This window comes from Anomalospiza imberbis, chromosome 1 (genome assembly GCF_031753505.1).
Source record: "Anomalospiza imberbis isolate Cuckoo-Finch-1a 21T00152 chromosome 1, ASM3175350v1, whole genome shotgun sequence".
In the NCBI taxonomy this organism is placed as follows: domain Eukaryota; kingdom Metazoa; phylum Chordata; class Aves; order Passeriformes; family Viduidae; genus Anomalospiza; species Anomalospiza imberbis.
Window position 1 is genome coordinate 35,070,899 of NC_089681.1, and position 23,026 is coordinate 35,093,924.

The following is a 23,026-nucleotide window of genomic DNA, read 5'->3' on the forward strand; positions in this document are numbered from 1 at the left end:
GGATTAGTCTTCAGGCTGGCTGGCTCTAACCCAAACATTTCAGGCCAAGTGCCTCTGCTATACATCATCTGCAGAGATGTTCAGAAGGTCAATGAGGCAGGCAGTTTGATACCTGTAGTAGCCTCTGGTCCCTGATTTTGAGCTCTCAAGCTGAGACTGCCTAGGACATTTGCTCTGATGTCACGTCAGGGTAGGGAAAGCACAGATCCCTAATGCTCATGATCGCCTTTGCAGGTGGTTAGGGTTGCAGAACTGTGCTGATTTACAGTACTTGATAATCTGATGCCCCATAAACTGGAAAAAGGCTTGCATGGTGACAGGATAAGACACTACAGACACAAGTTATTTCAGGGGAAATTATGTTTGGATACATAAAAACAAAAACCATGATGAGAACAGTTAGACATTGGAAGAGGGTGCACAGAGAAGTGGTGGCATCTCCCTCACTACAAGTGAGTTCCTCAAGCCTTGACTTGATGGACACTTTGGCAACCTAATCTAAAGCCTTGCTTTTGAAGGGCAGTAGGATCAGGGGATCTCCAGAGGCTCCTTCACACCTTGGTTTCTGTATGTCTTGCAGGTGTACCATAATCTCTTTGAAAGACAGACAAAACTTTTGAAAGTAGAAGGAACAGACCAGGAATAAATCAGACTAGTGAAAAGAAAAAGACAATATTGCTCTGTGGCTATAAGCATGGGATGAACTATAGGTAAAACCAGACATAACTGTGCAGAGCAGGGTTCAGAATTAACTATGACATTTCCCTGGTTGTAATAAAAATTATTACCCAAAGTTAAAGCAAAAGCTGCTTGTTAAGATCGAGCCTCCTTCATCACCTAATTAGTCTTTATAATCATCTGTTCTTTAGATGCTGATTCTGTCATGGCTTGTACTTCCAAGACCAGGTGAAAAACTGAAGAATGAAAGGGATGCACAGAGAAAATCTGCCTTATCCTGTAAAAAGTATGTATCATGGAAAGCACTTTTGATTATATTGTCCCATTGCTCATGTTGAGTCCTGTATCTAAAAATAGAAATCCTATTAATAAAGATAAATAAGTGGCACGTTTAACACAATCAAATTATATGTATAAGTCTTAAGCAAAAATCCTGTTAACAATGTTAATTCATTAAACTACAGGTGGTCTCACCATGAGGACGTTATATGAAAGTGTCACACATTAATAATCTTTTCCTGTTACTTTTAAATTAAATAATTTATAGGGCTCCTGTGCATTTCCTCTGCTGATTAACCAACTTGCTATTGCATACTACTGCAGGAGGTAAAAGTCCTGAATATTATCAAACCTGATTTCTGATTTACCTGAATTGCATCCTGTTCTTCATGTTTCATATTACCTTGCTAGTAAACTACAGCTGAGACAGGCTTAGATTTAGGGCACGATGACATTTTCATTTTAAAATACAAAAGATATCAGAATTAACTCTTTCTTCATGTAACTGATGAATTTCCAGAGTAGGAGCTCAGGTAGATATAAATCTAAGCAACTGCTATTTAATCCAGTAGATCAATGACAGCTTATTCCTGCTGAGTGACTGTCCATGGTTAGCTTACAGCTACAGTCACAAGCACAGCATGAGAAAAGAGTGGGAAGTGATTTGTTAGTGGAGGCCAAAGGCAATTTGTTATTTAAAAGTTCAAATGCATTTGTAACAGCCCTGAAGTTACACCCTGCTCATGCTGATGGACCTACAGCAGTTTAGAGCTCTAGAGTGAAGTCAATGGCAAAACCACTGTGGGTTTCACCCATGACCTAATCACTGAATTACAGTTTGAATGGTGCCAGCCATTGTTCTGCTGCTCTCCTCCCAGCTGTTTTTTCCATTTCCACTTCTATGTGCAGTTGGCTCCAGTTTCTCTTTCTGTAGTTTCCTCATGCCAATTTGAGACTCACTGACTGCAGGTCTAAACAACTTCACAGCATCTTCTAAATAAACTGTTTTATTCCACCACTTCCCCAGGCAGTCTGTTCCAATGCTTTAAAACCCTTGCTGTGAAAAAAAAAAATCCTAATATTTAATCTAAACCTTCCTTGTTTCATCTTGACAGTATTTCCTCTTGTCCTATCATGTGTTATCTGGGAGACCCTCACCTGGCTACAGCCTCCTCTCAGGTCACTGTAGAGAGCAACAGGGTCCCTTCTGAACCTCTTTGGCTTCAGCCTAAACACCCCCAGCTCCCTCAGCTGCTCCTCATGAGACTTGTGTTCCAGACCCTTCCCCAGCTCTGCTGCCCTTCTTTGGACCCACTCCAGCATCTCAAATGCATTCCCTGTAGTGAGAGGCCCAAAACTGAACACAGGATTCAGGGTGTGCCCTTGCCTCTGCCAAGTACAGGGGGGTGAAGGTGTCCTGACAGGTTACCTGCTTTCTCCAGCTCTCACAAACCCATCTCATGAGAGTTTTATCTTTCCTGCCTGCCAGGGCCCTGAGCACATTCCCTGATCCAGTGCTGGTGCACCTGAGGGCAGTCCCTAGCCCTGTGGTCATGGAGATGATGTGGCCAGAACTGAACCAAACCACTCTGGGCATGTCTGACCCTGTTTATCTCTGATCACTGGATCTGATCTTGACCCTCACCTGTGGGCTGACATCCTGTCCTAATGTTGGCCCATCCCCAGGGAGATGCCTGATGCCTGGAGCTGAGGCTACCACCGTGCCCCCGACTGCCCTGATTTTGTCTAGGGTTGGACAAGATGGGCTGCCAGGGTCTGTCCTGCTGTGCTGGGGGACTCCCATTGCTTCCCAAGGCAAGTCCAGATCTTTCAGTGCCCTAGCAGTCCCCAGCTGTCATCTTCTGTGAGCTGTATTGCAGATAGAAAGGAATGGGGACCATGTACCTCAGCCTCCAGGCCCACCTGCATTGTTCGGAACAGACAGAATACAATACATAATACTGGTTATTATGCAGCCTGAGCACCCTGGACCTTCCTCTTTCCCCTCCATCCCTGCTCAACTTGGCAGAGACCCTGAACTACCACTGTCAAACTCATGAGTCCACTTGTGACCAAAAGATGGGGAAAGATCATCCCTGTCACCTCTTTATCAACAGCAATGACACATTGTAGGAAACTACTGTCTGTCTCCAGCAAGGTGGCAAGAAACTCATTAATTATTTATAAGTTCAATTAATTGACATGGGCAAAGAGTGGTAAGGGCTGTAAAATAATTACTTATTGATTTCCCTTTTCTTCCTCAAACTGCCTCATGATTTTGGTGCGAGACAGCAAAAGCACAAGGGCTTGGGAGCCTGGTTGCTGTCCCTTCTGGTTACAGTGCAGCTGGCATTACAAATAATGAGTCTTCAGCTCTGGGCATGTCCAAATATTGGTGCTGGCACAACAGACAGAATAACTTTATTTGCTACAGCACAGATGCTGTTACCTCATTATTTTCTACAGGCATGTTAAGCAACAATCAATAACTCTCTGTCTGCTTATGGCATTTGGAAATCTCTGGGGACTACTTATGACACTCATTTTTTTTTCACACTTGCCATTAAATCGTATTCAAAATGCCCCAGACCTTCAAAAGGTGGCTACATCTTGGCAGCATAATAAAAGGTATTTTTGGTGTGTATTTAAGAGGGGACTAATTCTTGTGCATATTGATACTAACAAAAAATTCTGCCTAACTTCAGAATATGACAGACTGTGACACTCTTACAAAGAACAAGGAAGGGCCAGTAGCATACTTTAAGATCATTCAGAATTCTGCACGACTTCAGTAGACTTCTACAACTACTTCATTTTTGTTGCTATAGGTAGAGGCTTTGTTGCTGTAGGTAATTAGCAATGTTGGTTATGGTTGTTCTCAATCCCTGTGTCATGAGGTCATCATATAGGAGACAGTCTGAGGGTGATGCCTGCTACTTGCTAGTGATGGTATAGATATCACAAACACTCTTTTGCTGATTTGTCACCATAGGCCACTGCACTTGGCTGAGGGAACTCTTCACTGAATCCTTTAATTAATTCTTCTGAAATTTAAAGTAAATTGCAAAACAAAGACCAAATGATGAGTTATTTCAAGTAAATCTGAAGTCTTAAGAACATTATTGGAAGCAAAGAAATCAAATCATCTTGTTATCCTGTTGGAAACTCACATCCTAGGGTAATGGCATGACTAAGAATTTGTATCATGGCTCAGGACTTCCTGCATTTTGAAACACAACAGTTCTTGAATTTTTTGCTGTTGTCAAACTGCAAGTTAGAGAACGACATTAGTCATCACAGTCTATGGTCAGGAAAATGTCAGGTCCACTGAAAATCTTTTCTAAGCACAGAAGAACTTGTTTGAGTAAAAGCCAGCAAGGTGGATTCTCCCCACTGGCTTTACAGCACCAACCGTTCCATTTTTATTGTTGGTGTGGTGCAACGATGAATGACCACCTTGTATCCAGCTCTTGCACTAACTAACCACTGACAACAACAGGAAAATCAAGCTTAGGATCTTCTGTGTTTGGTTGATCCTCATTAGCAATTAAGTCCCCACCCAACTGTTCACTCTCTCCCTTCCTTCAGTGGGATGGGGGAGAGAAGAAAAAGTGAAAAAACTGCTAGGTTGACATAAATACAGTTTAGTCAGTAAAAGGATGAGAGAGATAGAGAGAGGGAAAAAAAAGTGAAGAATAATCACCCAAAAGGTGCCAAGTCAGTCTATGAACAATGGCTAGTTTGGAAACTAGCCATTTGAAAACTGGTCTTTCCAGGTTTTATTGCTGAGCATGAAGTTATATGGTGTGGAAAATCCCTTTGGGTAATTCAGGTCAGCTGTCCCTGCTGTTCCACCACCGAGCCTCTTGCCCACCCCCAGCCTGCTCCCCAAGGGGCAGAGCCAGGACCAGAGGAAGCACTGCTCAGCAATAGCTGAAAGATTGGTGTGTTACCAGCACTGTTTTAGTCACAAATTCAAACCACAGCACCATGTGGCATGCTATGAAGAAAGCTAACTCTATCCCAGACCAACCCAGCAGAACTTCACACCAGCGCTTGCTTGTAAAATGCCTGGACTGAGATTCTGGTTCACCTTCAGCTCTCTTGTTCTCATCCTGCAGGGCCAAGTCACAGCCTGACCAGAAGCTGGAGCTTCGGTGGGTCGGGATATGAGCTTCCTAGAAATCACATCTTTTCCTGTCGTGTCTGGTGACTGTGGTCCTGCTGATGGTGTCACTGTGAAACAACCCTGGAGAATTTCCAGCATTTCTAGCAGAGCTAGAAAATTACATATAAAACAACTGAGCAGAATACTCTGGTTGGAAGCTTCAAACATCAAAAGATACTAAATTACATTATTAGGTTGCCCATACAATCACTGTATGGAGGATTATCACAGTCTTCTTGTTTGCCCTTTGACTGTCTTCAGTTTCAGAGTCATGCAGCACTTTTACCATGGGCAACTTTAATTCAAGCACTTTCTTAAGTGCTTGCCTGTGCAACATTAATGTTCTCAGCAGTTTCTATTTAACATGATGTGGATAAGCTCTGGATATTTGCAAGAGATTTTTACACTTTTTGTTTCTTTCTTTTCAATAAAACCTGTTTTCAGGAAGCAGAATTGAAAAGCATTGTGTTAAGTGGGGTCAGAATGAGAAATGTCAAGATCTTATTAAAAACCATTCATAGTCTAGCCATTCAGCTCAGCCAATAGGTCTAATTTTTTTCTTGCAATATGTTTGGGAAGTGAGCTTCTTCAGAAAGTAAATGTTAGCAGGAAATTAGGGGAAAGTTTCCAGCAGTTAAGGACTCTTATGTTCAAGTGTTATTTTGAAAATATTTCTGGTTAAGTGCTAACATATTTTCAAGTGTCATTTAACAGGTATGATGGCATTTCACGTGGGAGGTGAGCGTACACCAGCAACAGCACTACTCCCTCAGCATGACACATATGTTCATTTTGTGTGCTGGAACAGTATGGTTTTATGGGCACCTTGTCAATACCTACATTGGCATAGTTCACAGAGTAATCCTATAGGGATTATAAATTTAATTACTGTCAGAGTGCTTACAGGCATTTTTGCACATCAAATCAAAATACATAAATAAAAAAGTAAGGCAAACTTCTCAGTGAAGACACGTTCTGCCAGCCGTGGCTCCAAGTTCTACTGCTGACTGCCTGTCAGCTACGCAGTCCCCATCTGTGGATCTGGATGCAGAGCCCAACCCCACCAGTGGACAGGCCAGTTTTTGCCAAGTTGCAGGAACAAGGTAAACATAGCTGCTAGTAGATATTTTGGTCTGGAAGGGGAGTTCTGACTGGCTGAGGGAAAAGGTCAGAGCCTTCAACAAGACTGTCCACCAGGTGCTCTGTGGTGGGTGTTTGACAAAGCCTAGTGTGCCCCTGAGAGGGATTACGTGGCTTTTGGAGCAGAGTTTTCCCTGAGGTCCTTCCTTTGTTTTTCCTGCAGTGGCAAAGGACAATCTTTACATCATTCTGCCCACTACCTTTTTTTCTCAGTCCTTCTTATGCTGACACCATGGCCTTTTTCTTCTTAGTGATTCTTTACTTATGCATCTTAGCAGCTGGTAGTAGCAAGGTGTCAAAGGTCACAGCAAATACGTAAATTTTACCTTCTTCTATTCTGACTGTAGGATTTATCCTCTTAGCATTGGCCTCTCTGGATCACCAAAGAGGCAGCAAGTTTATCCATTGACTAGTAAGTACTTATGTACTTTTTTCTGCACCAGAATTCTGCTGCTGTTTAGTAGTTATAAACCATGACAGGCTTTATTAAGCTACTATAAACACAGCACTTTGAACAAGGAAACCTTGGTAATAGTTAATGCTTCTAGCACGCTGTATGAAGTGATATCAAAAGTGACACTGCATAAATATTTTTTCCTCCTTTCTTGATTCTAAATGTCTTTGTAATTTTCTGTGAAGTCAGAGTTCTTGAATAAAGATGCTGTAAAAATAGAGGTGTTTGCTAATGTTCAAAATTAGGGCTGCATGATGACTGGCAAAATGGGGAACAAATTGTGTTCAGCTTGAACCATGTGTAATTGTCCTCTGTTTCTTTTCATGGAACTGTAAATCCTAAGCATGTGGGTGGCATTGGTTCCTGTTTAGACCAGTAACTCAAGGGCAAGAGCATTCCTTACCACAAAGTGGGAGATGCTGGGTCAGCTTTAGCCTCTGCAAAGCAGTTTTGATATCCACATTTCTAAGTGTCTCAGAGATTCTTTTAATGTGTGGATTTTTAAAGATGGAGAGGTAGGTGGGAGATGGTGGGAAGAGAAAAGTTTCCCAGTCACTCTTGTCCCTGTCCTCTGCTTGTGTACAAATAATGAAATACCAACACAAACAGGAGACAAACCCAGATGCCCTGTCACACTGTTGGGACAACCTGTCACTTGGCTGCCCACCAAGGAAGACTTTGCCAATCAGGCTGCAGCCTCTGTCTCTCCAATCACTTACTGCAGAACAGACCAGCCTGAAAAGGAAAAACTGCATGGCTATCCCTTGCCTACTTTTTAGGCCATTGGAGAATAGTGCAGCTGAAGGATGTCCATGTCCAGTGGTGGCCTTATTAAGGGTAGGAATTTCAAGGAAAAAAATCCTCTATTCCCCTGTGGGCACTCCAGCTACCTCCAGTAGTCTGCTCTCGGGTAGTAAAATCCCAGCTGGGAGCTGTACAGGACAGTGGGCAAACATATGCAGAATGTGACTAATGTGCCTCATGTTTAGACTCATTAGAAAGGTGAAAATGGAAGGATTTTCTTCCCCCCTCAAAAAAATTTAGTACTAAGCAGTTAAGTTATACTAAGACTTTCCTTGCCTTCTCCATCCCTATTCCTTTCAAGGGAAGCCTCATATTTAGGACAGTCTCTGGATTCACCTCCTGTCAGGCAAAGAAGATAACTGCAGGTCAGATATTTCATATCCAAAGAAGAATCTTTAGAGATTCCAGTCTAATTGATTATAGACTAGTATGCAAGCACTATTAATAATTTTAATTTAAAAAATTTGGGCTGATTGACCTTTTCCCTCTCAGAAGTGACAGTCCTCACTATATTTTCTGCTGCCTGAAAGGTCTCATAGACTTCTGCTTAAAGGGAACATCACACCATTGTATGAAAGGGAAGAAATCCAATGACCTTAAGATCAAGAAAGTATTTTCATCTGTTTCAATGGATTTTGCACAAAGCTCCCTGGTAAACGATGTTTATGAATCACATTTATGAATGTTTCACCTCTTGACTTATGCCTGAAATAAATATGCTTAAACTCTGGCTATTATACAGCATGAAAAGTATAGCACACTGATTTTCTTCTCTCTTAACATAAATTCTTGCTGGTTATAAGCCCAGTGATATCACTGGTACCATACACATACCTCATTGATGCAGAAGAATGAAGAATGAAACTTATGGACTGATTTATACATACTGAGGACAAAAGTGGCATGCTTTAGTTTAGCAGTTCAGATGCAGAAGTTCTGCTCATCTTTAATTAATAAGTCACTTGCAATCAAACATTCACCAGATGAAACCCCAGAGGAAAATTTGAATAAATCTGTTATTGTTTCTATATCTCAGATGCATAAACATTTGATGACGTAAAATCTTCTGGCAATTAACATTTCATACAGAGAGTGCTGGTATATTTTCTTTAAATAAAAAATATTGCTGTTATCTTTTAAGGATAGGCGCATTTAATTTTCATAATATCCTACCTTATTTCAGGTTATCTTTTTTTAAAAAAAATATTTCTGCCATATATTTATTAGCATGAGAATATACAAGGCATAAATTCAAACATTTCACTTACATTTGCTCAAATAAAAAAAAAGAATTATAAATATTTATCAGCAAATTTCAGTATCTTGCCAAACAAAAATGTTGAAGTCAATTTTTTAAAGGACAAAGTAGTGAAATGCTTGTATTACAGCATGAATGCTGCTCATCTAAGTCTACTTTTCATTACTTAATATCTCCAGCTTTGTTTTCCTTCTCCTTGCTTTCCCCTGCCAAGATCTGGTCTCTTTTCTCCGTGGTGATCCCCAAATGAACTGTTCTAGAGTGAGATACCCAAAAGATACAGGCGTTTTAAGATTCAATATCTTGGAACTGACAGGCAGCATCAGCAGAATTCTGTATGCTTGACCTCAGGGCAACAGGGGCTCCTAGCTTGAATTTTGTAGGGATTAAGACAGTAATAGTCAGCGAGGACAAATGTAAGGAGGGGAGTGGTGAAGAGTGAATAGGCATGCTAAAAGATCTGGGGAAGAGGATTTCAGGAAGCTTCAACTTGATGTGACTCAGAAGATCTTGCAAGGTAAGTTAGGATTCCTGATGAGAAGACATGAAATACGGACTAAAGAGACATTCATTGACTTGCAGTTTCTACATGGCAAGGAAAATTTGGGTACCATCCTTCTTAGCAAAAGCCAGTTGCTGGTCATTTCTTTGGCAAGCTTTGAAAAATCCTGGTGTTTGGAGTAATTTTAATTGAGTGTAATAATAACATTTGACACATGAACAGAAACTAGTCCCTGTGAGTAAAGGTGTTTGGCTCTGATGTTCAATGAGGCAAAAAGTTTTGAAACCCGCTTTTTTCCTTGTATACTTTGAAAAAGGTGGTGAGGCCTTTTGTAAACATTGCATGTCTTAATAGTGGTCAGGGACCCATCAAATAATCTGAACAAATTGCAGACCTAATTTTTTGTAAAGTGCTGTGTGCTGGAAGTTTGTAAATGCAATACTGTTTCTCAAATATCAGGAAGCATTCCTGAACATCATGATGATGGCTCAGGAAGAAATGGAAAACTGGGTCTGAATAAGGAGTCAGCTAGGGAGTGAGTCCTAGAGAATTTATTAACTTCGGGGTATGCTGAGTCACTGGCTTGATTTCTGTGGGTATAAGTGAGAACAAAGTCTTTCCAGTATCTTATGAGGCAGATCAGTGCTGAATGTGCCCAAGGAATCTGGGAACCTTTGTGTTTGAGTTGTGAGAAAAACAGCAAGTATTTGCACAGATTGCAACAGATAGGTACGTTCTTCACCCCTCTAACCCTAGATGGGAAAGCAAAAACCATTAGACCACTGGAAGATGTTGCAGATATATTTAAAGTAAAGGTCACTGATTTGATTTATTTCTGTTTGGAACTGAGAGCCCACCCTTTCAGAAGTAGGTACTGTAAAAGTCAGCTTGAGCCTTTCAGGTATAGATCTAGTGCATCATTCTGAGAAAGGTCAGAGCAAGCAACAGTTCCTCTTCTTGAAAGGTATCAAGAAAGAAATAGGCTTATATTAAAACTTGTTCTGCAAAGTTTTTCCTAGAATTTAAGCAGAGTATGTTCAGATGTAAACAGGGAGCTTTCCTCATGGGAAAATTCTCACTCTTTCAGGTGTTCTTAAGTATGGTGAGCCAATCTGTTAGACAAGAGCTGTCTAATGCTAAACCAGAGCTAAACCATTTTAAAAGGAGAACCTAATAGTATTACTTACTAAAGTTACATTTATTTTTCCACCAGTAAATGAATGTGAAATGTTTTTAAAATTTTTAAAATTCAGATGGAGCCATGAAAATTAAGAATTAACAGTGCAGGATATTGTAAATTTGATGTGGCTGCAAGGCCTTTTTACTCCTGCTGTAGACTAAATACATATTTATTAGTGCAATTCATTAAGCATGGAGTACTTTCTATGTGTCAATGGTTACTCTCTTTACTTAAGGTAATAATTCCACTACTGCCATTTTGTAACATTAAAAGCAATGAGTGATATTAAAATGGTAATCTGCAAATGAGCAGACAATTTGCTATAAGCATGTAAAAAATATTGCAAATGTGATTTAGAGCTACAAAAATCAGTTCAAGAGAAGTGTATCTGTCAACCTATAAGTGCTTTTTAATATATAGATGAAGAAATTTTGTACACAACATACAGAACCGAGTATTGTGAACTGGTGGTTGTTAATTAGATTTCTATGTTAAATATAAGTGATATTCAAGGGCAGATTTAGAATCTTTCAGGGACATAATTTATAGGTGTACACTAGTAGGTTTTGAGTGCATCAGGCTTCATTTGCTGGGTAACTGTGGAGTTTATTGCAAAAGCAAGAATAATTTCAGGAATAAGGTGAAAGATTCCAACTAACTTATCTTTTACAGATATTTACATCAGACAGAATATTTATATCTGTATCTATATATATAAATGGAAATTTCTGTCCCAATAGTCTCCTGTTTTTGTTCACCATTAAGGAGTAAAATCACATGCCATCACTGGACTGTTGAGACAAAGAATCCAATATTTTTTCTGTTTGCTTTTCAAACTCAACATTTTTGGCAATATGGACCATTAAGACTCTATGATTTGCTAATGATCAGGTCATGTCAAAATTAACTAAGAACTAGACTGGTTGTGACTTTTAACTGGAAGAAGAGAAAGAAATCCATCCAACCATGTTTGTCTGCTAGATGGTTAATCTCTTATCTCAGTGGAGTTCATTTTAGTAAAGCTGAACTTCCCTTTTGTCACATCCTTCTTTTTGCTTCAGACTAATACACTCTCTGAATGAATGATGTCCAAAGGTGCTATCAGAGCCTGCCCAAAGGCAGCTGTTCTGGTGCAAGATTTATTCTGGTGAGAACTCATCTACCTGAGAAAACTGTAGCTCTTGGGCCATCATGGTAGAATTACAGTGACAAGATGATCCTGGCATAGTTGCAGGTGGGCTAATGGAGACTGGTGCGGGTAACTGGAGAGGTTGTCCTGGATCTGGAACAGAAGTAGGTGGCACTTGGACCAGGTATCTTGAGTAAGGCCCACCTGTATCCAGTTATTTGCATCACTAAATGGGTGTCCCAGGATTTGCTGCTGGCCTGTTTCATCTCCTCAGGTCTTTGGCACCTTGTTTCATCACTTACAGCTTGTCTGAGGGATTGAGTTAATCCAATCAATTTATTTGGCAATCAGCGGGCACGGGTTCTGAAGGAGCTTTGAGATACCCAAATTCTACAGAATTTCTTTGGAGGTTGGGTGTCTGCCTCCCACAGGCTCTTTTGAATATAAATTCTCAGTCAGATATAAGGGTGGAAGGAACGGAGCCCAGAATTACCTAGGAATAGTGGTAATAACTTAAGCAACTTCAAGTGAGGTAAATACTAAATATAAATTTCCAATTTGACACAGAATCCACTGACAGCACCACAATCTCAGATCCTTCCATCATGTATTATCATAAGCACTCATTGGCATGAGGCACCTATCTGTCACATTTATAGTTAGAAGCAGTGGAGGCAGCTGACATCTGACAGGGATGAGGCAGACCTGACAGGCACCCCCATCTTGGCTTGCTGCTCCTCTCCCTTTCATTCCTGTCTTTCAGAGGCTGGTACGGCATCTCCTCCCTATGGCGCAGGCTCTGCTTGCCTGGGTCTCACTGCCATGGGAGGGAAACGTGCCTTTTTGGGGATATTTCACAGCCTTGCTGCTATTCCCATGGCAGCCGTCGGGGCACGGGTCTTTGAAAGGGGCAAGTAAGTTCTGCCCACATTCTGTTTACTCATGGTCAGGGACTTCTCTGTTTTCCCTTTAAGAACTCAGCAGTAGGAGATTTTTTCTGAGCACAGGCTTGGGAATGGAGATTGCTTCAGCCTTGTGCATTTACCAGCTCAAGAATGCCATAATGCTTCCAGACCAAGCTGGGTGCCAGGTATCTGCAATGAGGAACATGCAGTCTCTGAGCTTGTTAGCACTAAAAAAAATCAGTCTTACATTATCATAGGAGAAGAATAGCTGAATAATGACTAAAGAAGTGTTTTAGTATCTCTTTCTTGTTTCCTTCCTTGAAGAGGATAATATTTGCCTGCCCTTTTCCTGGCAAAGCTCACCTCTTTCCTCACACTTGTTTACTGCTCAAAGTATCACCTTGGTGGAGGTCATGGTCCATCCACACCCACTCTCATGATTCACACAATTCTCATCAGCAAATAGAGAAAATAATCAGTCCAGAAGTTGGTGGTATCCTGTTCCCTCAACAAAACTAATAACATTATAAGAGTTTCTAACTTTGCTCAACATACATATAAAATTGTCTATAAAATAACTTCAACAAACCAAGGGAGCACAGTGAATGCAGTCAGTGGTGGGTGGATGAATGAATGTTCAGATGAACATTCACCTTATTTCTAGGATGTCCTCTATTTTTTTGCTAAAATTTGCTGTGAAAATGACTAGGAATTTCTAAGAATTCATCTCACTATATTAGACTGATGTCTAAGGCTGAGACTTGTCAATAAATTTTGACTTTGATACTTAACAGGCAACTGACTTATTTATTCTCTGAGCTATGCCATAACCATGACACTTTTATGGTCTTCCCATTGCTGAAACAAGGAAATAGATTCTTCTTATTTTCTTACACCAGCATAAATCTAAAATTACACTACCGTTGAAACCAGTGGCAGAATTTGGCCTGTGAACATTTTATGAGTTTTAATACCAGCAAGGAATAGAAAATAAGTCTGTTGCCTCCAACTTTAGTAGAGGAACTTGATCTATCAGGCAGCTTCTGTATCCTACCTGCAGTTGATTGATGTTAGCTTAATAATGATGATCGATTAGATCATCAGTGTCATCCTTAGAAAGAATGTACTTTAGCTAATGACATCAGTTGACTAATAGATTCCTGTTTAAATGTCAAGGGGCCAGAGAAAGACACTCTTCTAAGTACTTACATTATACCTATTGCAAAAAATCAAATCGAGTCTACCTTACAAAGGACTTTTGTGCCATAGTTATAAGTGCCTTGTATTTCCTCTACTACCCACAGGCAAATGCTGCTCTAAGTTACAAGTGTAAAGCTGGGGCTTACTCCATTTGTCTTCAAGGTTTGGGTCAGTCTTTCTAGAAACCATAAATCACTAAGTGTCACCTGAATGTTTCTTTCCCTGATGTCATTACAGAGGGCATATATCCAGCCCTGAAAGCAGAGGTGTGGAAGCTGGATCCTTTGTCTACTGTCGCCTCAGAAAAAAAAAATATTTTGGCTTAAGTTCTCTTCCAGTCTGCTTGCCTTTGGATAAATTCAGATTCCCTTCTTCAAATTATATAGACTTCCTGTGAGCATTTAGAGACTATCTTCCATCACTGTTGCTGTAAACTGCTTTTCGCCTTCGCCTCAAGCACTAGATTCCAGATGGATTTTACATTAATGCTATGCACAAGTTAATGACTCCAGTCAGCTATATTACGCAATGAAATTTCCAAGCATAACTTCCAATTGATTTTAAAATTAGCATTCAAGGAAATACTTGCTTAATGCGGATTTAGAATAGGTAAATATGAACAGGAATGCCATTCAATTACTACCTAATTTATGGATTCCTTAAAGATAGGTACAATTTATGACAAGATAGGGCTAACTTTCAGCTAATACCAGGAGGTGTTTGAATGAAGGGCACAGTATTCTACGTGCAGATGTGTAATTGCATAGTAGAAGAAACATTTGTACTTTGAATTTGAAACAAAATCTACAGAACTGTGAGCAAACCACTTTATTTTGATGGTAAGCCTAAAAACTTTCTTATGCTGAAATTTAATTTGCAGACAGATTTATTCCTTTTCAGAAAATCACTGCCACTGTAAAAGTAAGGTGCAAAGCTGATAGAGGCAGCATTACAAATACATATGTAGATTTCATTGTTCCCAAACATGTATGCATTAAATTTAGTTGCCCACCCGGCAACAGTTGTATTTTTATAACTGGAATTTGAATGTGCTTAAGTGAATGTATTATTTTCACAGCTCTGGCTCACTTGTGTCAAAAAACTTCATCAGAAGTTGACTACAGATGCTTCCTGAGAAAAACAAATAAACCAAAATTACTGAGTGAGGATATTTGCTTAGAGATCATCACAAATTTAACTGCTGCTGACATTCAGTTCGCTTGACCATGTTCCTTCTGGAGCAGGCTGATCCAAGAGGAATGTTGCAGGCAGTGGCAAGGAAAAAGTGAATTAGCAGCGCTGATTCCCCAGGGAATCAGAGGAGAGTCTTTACCTGAAGCATAATCTTTAACTGCCACTGAGCTCTCAAGTAGGTGGAGCAGGGTGAGAGCTTTGTGGAGGAGAGACACTCTTCCTTGTTAGTCACTGACCAGGGCAGGGGAGGAAGGAATCCAGGGAAATAAATATGCAGGACAATATTTCATTGTGCCAGCAAAAATCAAGAGGATGAAGCACAGAGGAGTGTGTGACTATTCACAGCATTTAATTTTACTTAAATAACCTTTAAATAACTTAAGTTGATAAGGTTATTCAATGTGGGCTCACCTTGAGAGACTTTTATTGGACTGGACCCTGACCGGCAATGCACAATCTGCTACCTCCTGGATTTACTCCAAGGTTTTTCAGCTGGCATCTTCGGCCCTCAGTCATCCTCCATCACAATGTATGAGCATTACAGAGTGGTGCTTACTTTTCTTGCATCAAACTGTCTTGCACTGCTCACAAGGCAAAGACAAAGGCCATGCAGGGCCTAATGCAGCCATGACCTTCCTGGATGCTGAGGAGGATTTTTTGTGGAGGTGCGTGCTCTTCATGGTGCTATATAACCTGGAGTGACCTGAGAAAGTTTTAAATGAGCTAGAAAAGCTCATTTCTATTCCCAGAAGAGCTTAGATACAGCACTATGACAGTAAAAAAGGCTATGGGAAATTCTTCCTGGATGTGACTCTGCCAGTAGAGGATGTATTGCCCCAGATTTTCAGTGCTATCCACTCTTGGGGGCTATGGCTCTGATCTGCTTACCCAACTACCTTGTGCAAGTGCTCCTACCACAGTGAAAATGAGCAAAATAAATCCAAATCTGATATTTAAATTAGTTTTTTAATTGGTTAACATAGGCAGCTCTGTGGGCAGCAATAGAGAAGCCATTTCCGTGACATCCCAGTCTCTGTAGGCTGGACAGTCATGGAAAATGGTGAGCTGTACCCACAAGAATGGGCTGCAAGGAGCTTTGTGTCTCTGGTCCAGCATCCCCACATACACAGACATGCTGTGCTTTCTGTTGGAGAAGGGCTGCAGCTCTCTAAAGATACTTCATAGTAGGCTGGAAGAGTTCAGAGTCTTATTTGTAAGAGTATGACGCATGGTCGATATGCGTCTGAGTTCAGCAGACATCGATCTGAACCAAAATCCAGCTAGTTTTGGTTCAAAGGTGCTGAGATTCTCCACAACACCAAACTACTAGAAAAAACAGCTGTGTACTTGATGCTGCTCTGGCTCTGCTGTGACCCAGTAGAGTTCAGAGAGGAGATAAAATACTGCTATGAAGGTAACAACTCAATAAGTGACATGAATTTGAAATTCAACAAGCTATCATTATGAAAGTGATTACAATATGGCTTAAAAGACCTGGCAGAGAGCTGCTCTCTTTGCAATTTCAGGATAAGGAGATGGATTCATGGGCTCATTGCATGTTTAACAGTTTGCTCAATTTCACCTTTTTCTTGCCTGGGAAATAAAAACATACTGAGAATGTCTTTTTGCATGAAGAAAAACAACTTGAAAAGATAATTTCTATTGCTGTCTATCTAACGATCTGTTCATTTAAGTCTTCAAAAGAAAATCATCCATTGCAACCACCAATCTAGACCTATAGAACATATGAAGAAAAAATTTGGCATTTTTATAAGGTATTATTATTATTACTATTATTATTATTATCCTTTTATTTCTCAATATGAAAAATTAACTCTTAATAGTGGATTTTGCAGAAGCATTATTTTCAGATTTCCTGCTCAATGCCTCATGCTGTGACTCACAGTGTGCAGTTGCATAGGTCACATCAGACTCCTTTCTTTAAGGAAAACATGATGTCACATGTGCAGCCCAGTGGATGTGTCAGAGCACATGAGGGGTAATGCCTGAAATGTGACAAAAATAGTTCTCAAATTCACTTAAAATCTAGGGACAAACAGCGAAGTGCTAGACAAAGCTGTCACATGATGTTAATAGTACTAATTCTTATGCTTTTCTATTGCACCTTTAATCCTGAAATGGGACCAACTCTGAACAAAGTAATGATTTTCTGTTTTAGACACGGTATAGCAGGATTTTTTTTCCTGAGGAAATAATGAGTGAAATTGAATCTCTGTTTAGTGACCTATGTAGATTTAGTCTAAAACATAAAAACTTGTGAGCTTATGAGACTGTTAGGTTTATGGTTTTCATTTCACTTGATGTGAAATCTGGTACTGTCGTTCCAGGCTTTGCTTCAATAATAACATGAAAAGGAAGGTACCACCTATGAATCTCTCCTTGAAGATGTTCAAAAGTTGCCTGGACACATTACTGGACTCCAAGTGGCCCCCTGAGCAGGGGGGTTGGATCAAATGCCTTCCAGAGGTCCCTTCCAGCCTCGACCATTCTCTGCTTCTGTGAAATCATTAGCAGTACATTACCCACAGCTACAAACATATCCTGAATCTACAACTAAAGACACTTTGAAATTTTTTTTAGGTTTAGACTCTGATGACCACCAGCCCTGTGCAATTCTCAGGTCAGGTATTAAATAGCTATTACTGCGGCTTCCCAAGCACTTTGAGCAATGTGTTTGTCTGCTTGCAGGCTGACTTTCTACAGAGTAGCACCAGTGACAAGGAAGAGATCTGGGTTAAAATAGACTGACAATAACCATATTTAAATTATTCTCCCTCTGAAACGACGAGCACATGTATATACATGCATTTCATGAATTAATAAAAAATTTGCTTTTATTTTCCTAAGCATAAACACATAGTTCTCCATAATATGCTTTATGTAAGTGGTCGCTGTCATCATCTCAATGAGAGTTTATGGCTAATGTTTAATCCCAAAGTCTCTTCCAAAAGAAAGGAATCCATTTTACAATATCGCATTCTGATAAATCTTTGACCAGATCTGCTCAAAAGTCTGGACAACATTCGTCTTTGCTTGAGTCCAGGCCTGCCCTATTGCATACATGCTATAGATTAGTTTCTGTATGTGGTAATTAACTGTTTATAATTACTCATCTAGATAAACCACTGCAGCTCTTTTTTCTCTCAGTTGTGTTGCATTGATGTAATATTTTTTCCTCTTTACTTGCAATGTGACAAAAAAATTATGTACTGTGCCTGTGTCGTGAGTCTATCCAACAATACAGCATTATTGTCTTTATATTTAAAAATTTCACTCAGGATTTCTAAATATTCCTTAACACAGCAACTCTTAATGGGAACAGTTGTTGGATGAAAATTATTATCTCTAAGTTCTGTGCTTATTAGCATTTAACGGCCTCTTTGGAGTAATTAATTGTCCTTTCCTATTGAAAACCTTCATTGTTTGGTAAAACTGCCAGGTTTTTTGAAGAGTGGGACCAAAATTCATTTTATCTTGTTGACTAAAAAAAAAAATCTTTAATTTCCTGACTCTTCTGTGAGAACAAGTGTAGTTAAAAAGGGTTGATTGCTCTTTTCTAGTACTGCCATTGGAGCTATGTTCAGGGAGATGCAAGTCATCATTTCTTCTTCTCCTAAGCTCTTCTAAAATGTCACTCTTGACATGTACTGTATATACACTGCAAAGTGTGCCCAGATCCCAGATCCAGGCTTTTATCCAAACCTCTGGTCTGGCCAAGTTTTTAGGGGTTTATTGCACACAATCCATGCACGTTCTTTGCTTCTATTCTGGCACATTAGTTCAGAGAGAGTTTGGTGCAAAGGAGTTATAGAAACATATTCCAGAGCCCTGAATACCCACCCCTTCAGTAGAGCCACTTGAAGGACCAGCTCTTGGGAGAACCTGTCTGCCTGTCAGCCATCTCAGCCTGAGCCTGTCTCTGGTGTGTCCCAAGCTGAACTCGGGCAGGCAGGTGTTTCCCAAGGGAGGTGAGTGGCTTTACTGGGCTCCCAGCTGTCTCCTGCTTGCTGAGACGAGGAGATGGCATTCTCATTCTATTTCACTCTTATGGCATCCAGGTTGGCCAAAACTAAATCAGAAAAGGTGCAGAAAGGGAAAGCCAGGCTCTGCAGGGGCACAGGGCTGGCAGACTGTGGCACAGCTGGTGGTGAGGCTGAGAATGAGAGTGGGACTGGTCTCCTCTGCTTACTGGGCAGTGCACAGCAAGCATTGCGTGCTGCATTGGAATTACTTATGTCTTAACAAATAGATGTGCTCATACAGCACGGGCTTAGTGGGAAACCACCTGGGCCCATGCCCATGGAGCAGCAGCCAGAGCTGTACCCTAGTTTATAGGTGAGGAAGGACCAGTGCAGGCACATCTAGCCAGGAGGCAGAGAGTTCTTGGGCTACAGAGTGAGTCAGCGACAGGTTCCCGTCTGACCAGTCTGGTTATGATGAGCTTTGTAGTTTTATAAAGCCAGGTTACAGAGTCAAGAAAGGTGAAATCCCAAGGAGAATACATTCACTCCTTTTCAGAAGCACATCAGGCTTCGTGAATAACCCTCCATCCCAAACCCTTGTTTCTGTTTGTTCCCTAATCCTATCTTTATTTAAAAGAAAGGGGAAGCTAGCTCCGTAAAATATTTATGAAGCATTTTGTGCAACTAGTCTAAGTTCTAAATTTTACTTTCCCCACAAGACACTTTTGGTAATAAATTATCTCTTTTTTCCCTATTTGGGAAGGAAAAAAAAATGTTTATTTTTAACGATTCAGTTCAGAAGAAAAATTATAGCATAGTGAATAGCAAGCAAATTAGCAATTCTCTCTATTATCTGAACCAGCAGGTCTTCTATTAACAAGGGCAATTTGTGGCCCCTGGATTATAAAGTCAATCAGGCAGTTCATTTTTCTTTAATTTCAGGGAATTAAGTAATTATAAATGAGTCAAAAGCTGCGTGTAGGGCTTGTATTTACCTGTGCTGCATTGATTTAGCTGATTTAATACTGCTCTCTTACTCTTTATGATTTATTTTTTGAAGCTGGGGTTGCTGATTTTGTGTAATTTATCCCAGATTAAGGACGGTTACTAAAGACTCTCTCCAGCAAATCTGATGCAGAAAACACCTTCATTCTTGCTTTAAGAAATGTGCTCAGACAGCCTGACACTCAGCCAAATTTGGAACACAGGCTGGGAACTACTGCATCTATTCTGTTTTGTCTGCAAATTTAATGGAAGACTTTTGGTTTTTTAAGCAGGCATGTATGTTGGCATATGAAACAGCTGGTGGGTCAGCTGGATAAGGCAGCTCAAATGAAACCTAAACACAGGAGTTAACATGTCCCCTTTCTGCGTCTGGATTTTATTCAATTGTAGTAGAAAGGTTTAAGTAGCACAGAGCAGAGGCTACCATTGTGCACCAGGTGGGACTGAAGATAAAACATCCATCTCCACATTCTGCCTTTCTAAAGAAAGAGACATAATTGAATTTTTCTTTACCAGTAGGTTTTGACTATCTGATGGCCATACACAGGAAGCAAGAAACCTTGCATTTGATTTCTTCTAAGTCTCTTGACTGCCCATAAATATTTGCTGCATGTCAGCTTCCAGCTTTGGGATCCCAAGACAGGAGCAGCTACACATGTACATGCACCTTGAGCTCTTATTCTGAGTGGGTGCTATTACGTAGAGTCAGATTCAAACCTGTCAATGCTGGGAAGACAAGAGTCTGAGCCAGGGAAAAGAGGAGAGTGAAGAAATGATATTACAGTCATTGGCTTTACCAGCTCCTGCAGCCCTAGAGGCACATGAAGACCTACAGAATTCAAAACTGGCTTGAATTGCTCCATGGTATAAACCAGTTTTTTGGAGACAGAGGAAAACTGATTAAGTGTGCAGGCATGTTGGTAAGCTTTAGGGTAATTGAAGGTCTGTTTTATGACATAGGTGCGGGACTAGAGCTCTTCTTCATAAATTCAAACAATGGCACTGCTGGATTTTGTCGTTCTTCCTTTGAAGATTAAAAGAATTGGGTGGCTGAGATTAAAGTATACTTTTACTGCATGAAGGCATGCAATCCACCTACTCAAAGAATTAGATGAGTCATTTAAAAATTCTGTGCATCCATACATTACTTCTTAAACACGAAGAAATTCTGAATTAACCATGGCAGTGAGTTCAAAAAGACTCTAAATGGGCACACAGTTATGAGCATTTGGTTGAAAACATTTATGGTGAAGCTGACTCGGTACCATCAAGGGCAAAGAAATTATGAAGATGCGTGTGAAAATGGCGAATGAAGCTGGGTTAATGAAGATTATAGGAAAATAGGTTTGGAGATTTAAAGCCAGAAAACATCTTTGGATCATGTAGTCTGAGACACTTTGTCATCACATGCAGGTGCAGGACATGCAGATCATCATCACTTCTAAGTTGAATTCAGCAACATGTCAAATGAAAGACTTCCCAGAAATACACCAAGACCTGTTTTGAAAGCAATTGAGAATGGGAGAGCCTTGATCTTGGCTAGTCAGTCTAGGACAATGGATGCCTGGTTTCATGATAAAAAGAGGGTGTCTCTGCTCTGACTGGGAGTTGTGTGCTCCATGTTTTCCTCCAGGGCCAGCTCTCAGCAAGGTGAGCAGATGTGGGTATAATGTGTGCAGTGCTGCCAGTTCCTGAACGCGCTGAGTAAACCCCATCGCAGAGGGCTACATACCCTCAACAAAGCATCTAAATCAGTATGTTAAAAAACCTGTGCTCGAGCTTTTGCTCTCGTGAATGTCAGCAGTCTCTTGTCTCTCTCTGATGAGATACGGATGTGTTGATTTGGAGACCTTTACTACCCTGTTCTCTTTGACACTGCATACATGGACTATCCTGCTTGGGCCTCATCTGGAAAATAAGAAATTCGGTTGCACGTGTTCCAGTGCTCCTTCAACTCTGCTGCCTCATCCTCGGGATGACACACATTGCAGGTGATAGAATGTTTTCTTCCAGACCTCAGGAGCAGATTTGTTAGTCACTGGAGAACTCAGCACAACTCAATTAAATTTCTTCCACTATTTAATTGACATTTAGTCAGCTGGGAAGCAAACAACACCAAGAGAAAACAGTCCTTCCCTTCAGTTAAGGTCTTATGAAACTTCATAACATTCCAACTGGCCAAATGTGAGGAAGAAATGAGGAAAATCTAATTAGACATTTCATGGCCTCTCCTTGAAGATTAAATGTAATGAATTTGTGGTTACAGCTTCCCTTGAGGATCCTCCTACTCATGCCAGGTGCACAGAAGTGTTAAAACATCTGTGAGAGAATGGTGCATAACATAATATGTAATCTGTGTCACAAGATTGGGGTTAATTCTTCCAGCCAGAGAAGGCAATGTGTCTGCTGAAGGCTTGAGGCACTGAGCATCTGTGATAACCTTAATTTCTGGAAGTGAGATGGGCATGGACAGCCATTGCTACAGTAATGTGAGGCACACCTCAGCTTTGCATGTCATAGGAGATTGGTCTTGAGAGTGATGCAGGGCATTGTGCCTGTCTTTGGGAGCACTACCTTCTTACAAACAGTTTACAGCCCTTAGCAAATAACACCATTCTTTGAGCCACTGTGGTTTATTTCCTAACAATTCCTGAAATCATGAAAACTTAAGAAAGCATACAGTTGTCAGGATCTTACTGCATCTTAGCCAAAGTACTGTGATGTTGGGACACAAAATATATGAAATCTCCCTTTTCTCCAGAACAGAGAGTTAATGAATAAACAATAGATGAAACTTGACTCCAACAGACTTTTAATACTCTCTCAGGGGTGTTTTCTTAAGCATTGTAGAGGAACTTGGTCTAGTGCAAGTTTCTTTCTGGTAGTCTGTGAACTTATCTCTAGCCTTTTGTAACCTACCAGAGGTGAGTTGCAAAATGGATGCTAACAACTGTTAAAAAGAAATGTGTGCACACTCCTTGTTTGTTGGGAAGGCAACACGAGGAAGGAGGACAAAAAAGCTTTCACCTAGTTTTCACCACACCTAAATCTCATGTGGTGTCATTGCACAAGATGGTCTGTGGATTTTTATTTTATTTTGTTTTTCAGTATGGTTGACTGGTTCTTGTTAAATAAGTTTGAAGAAGA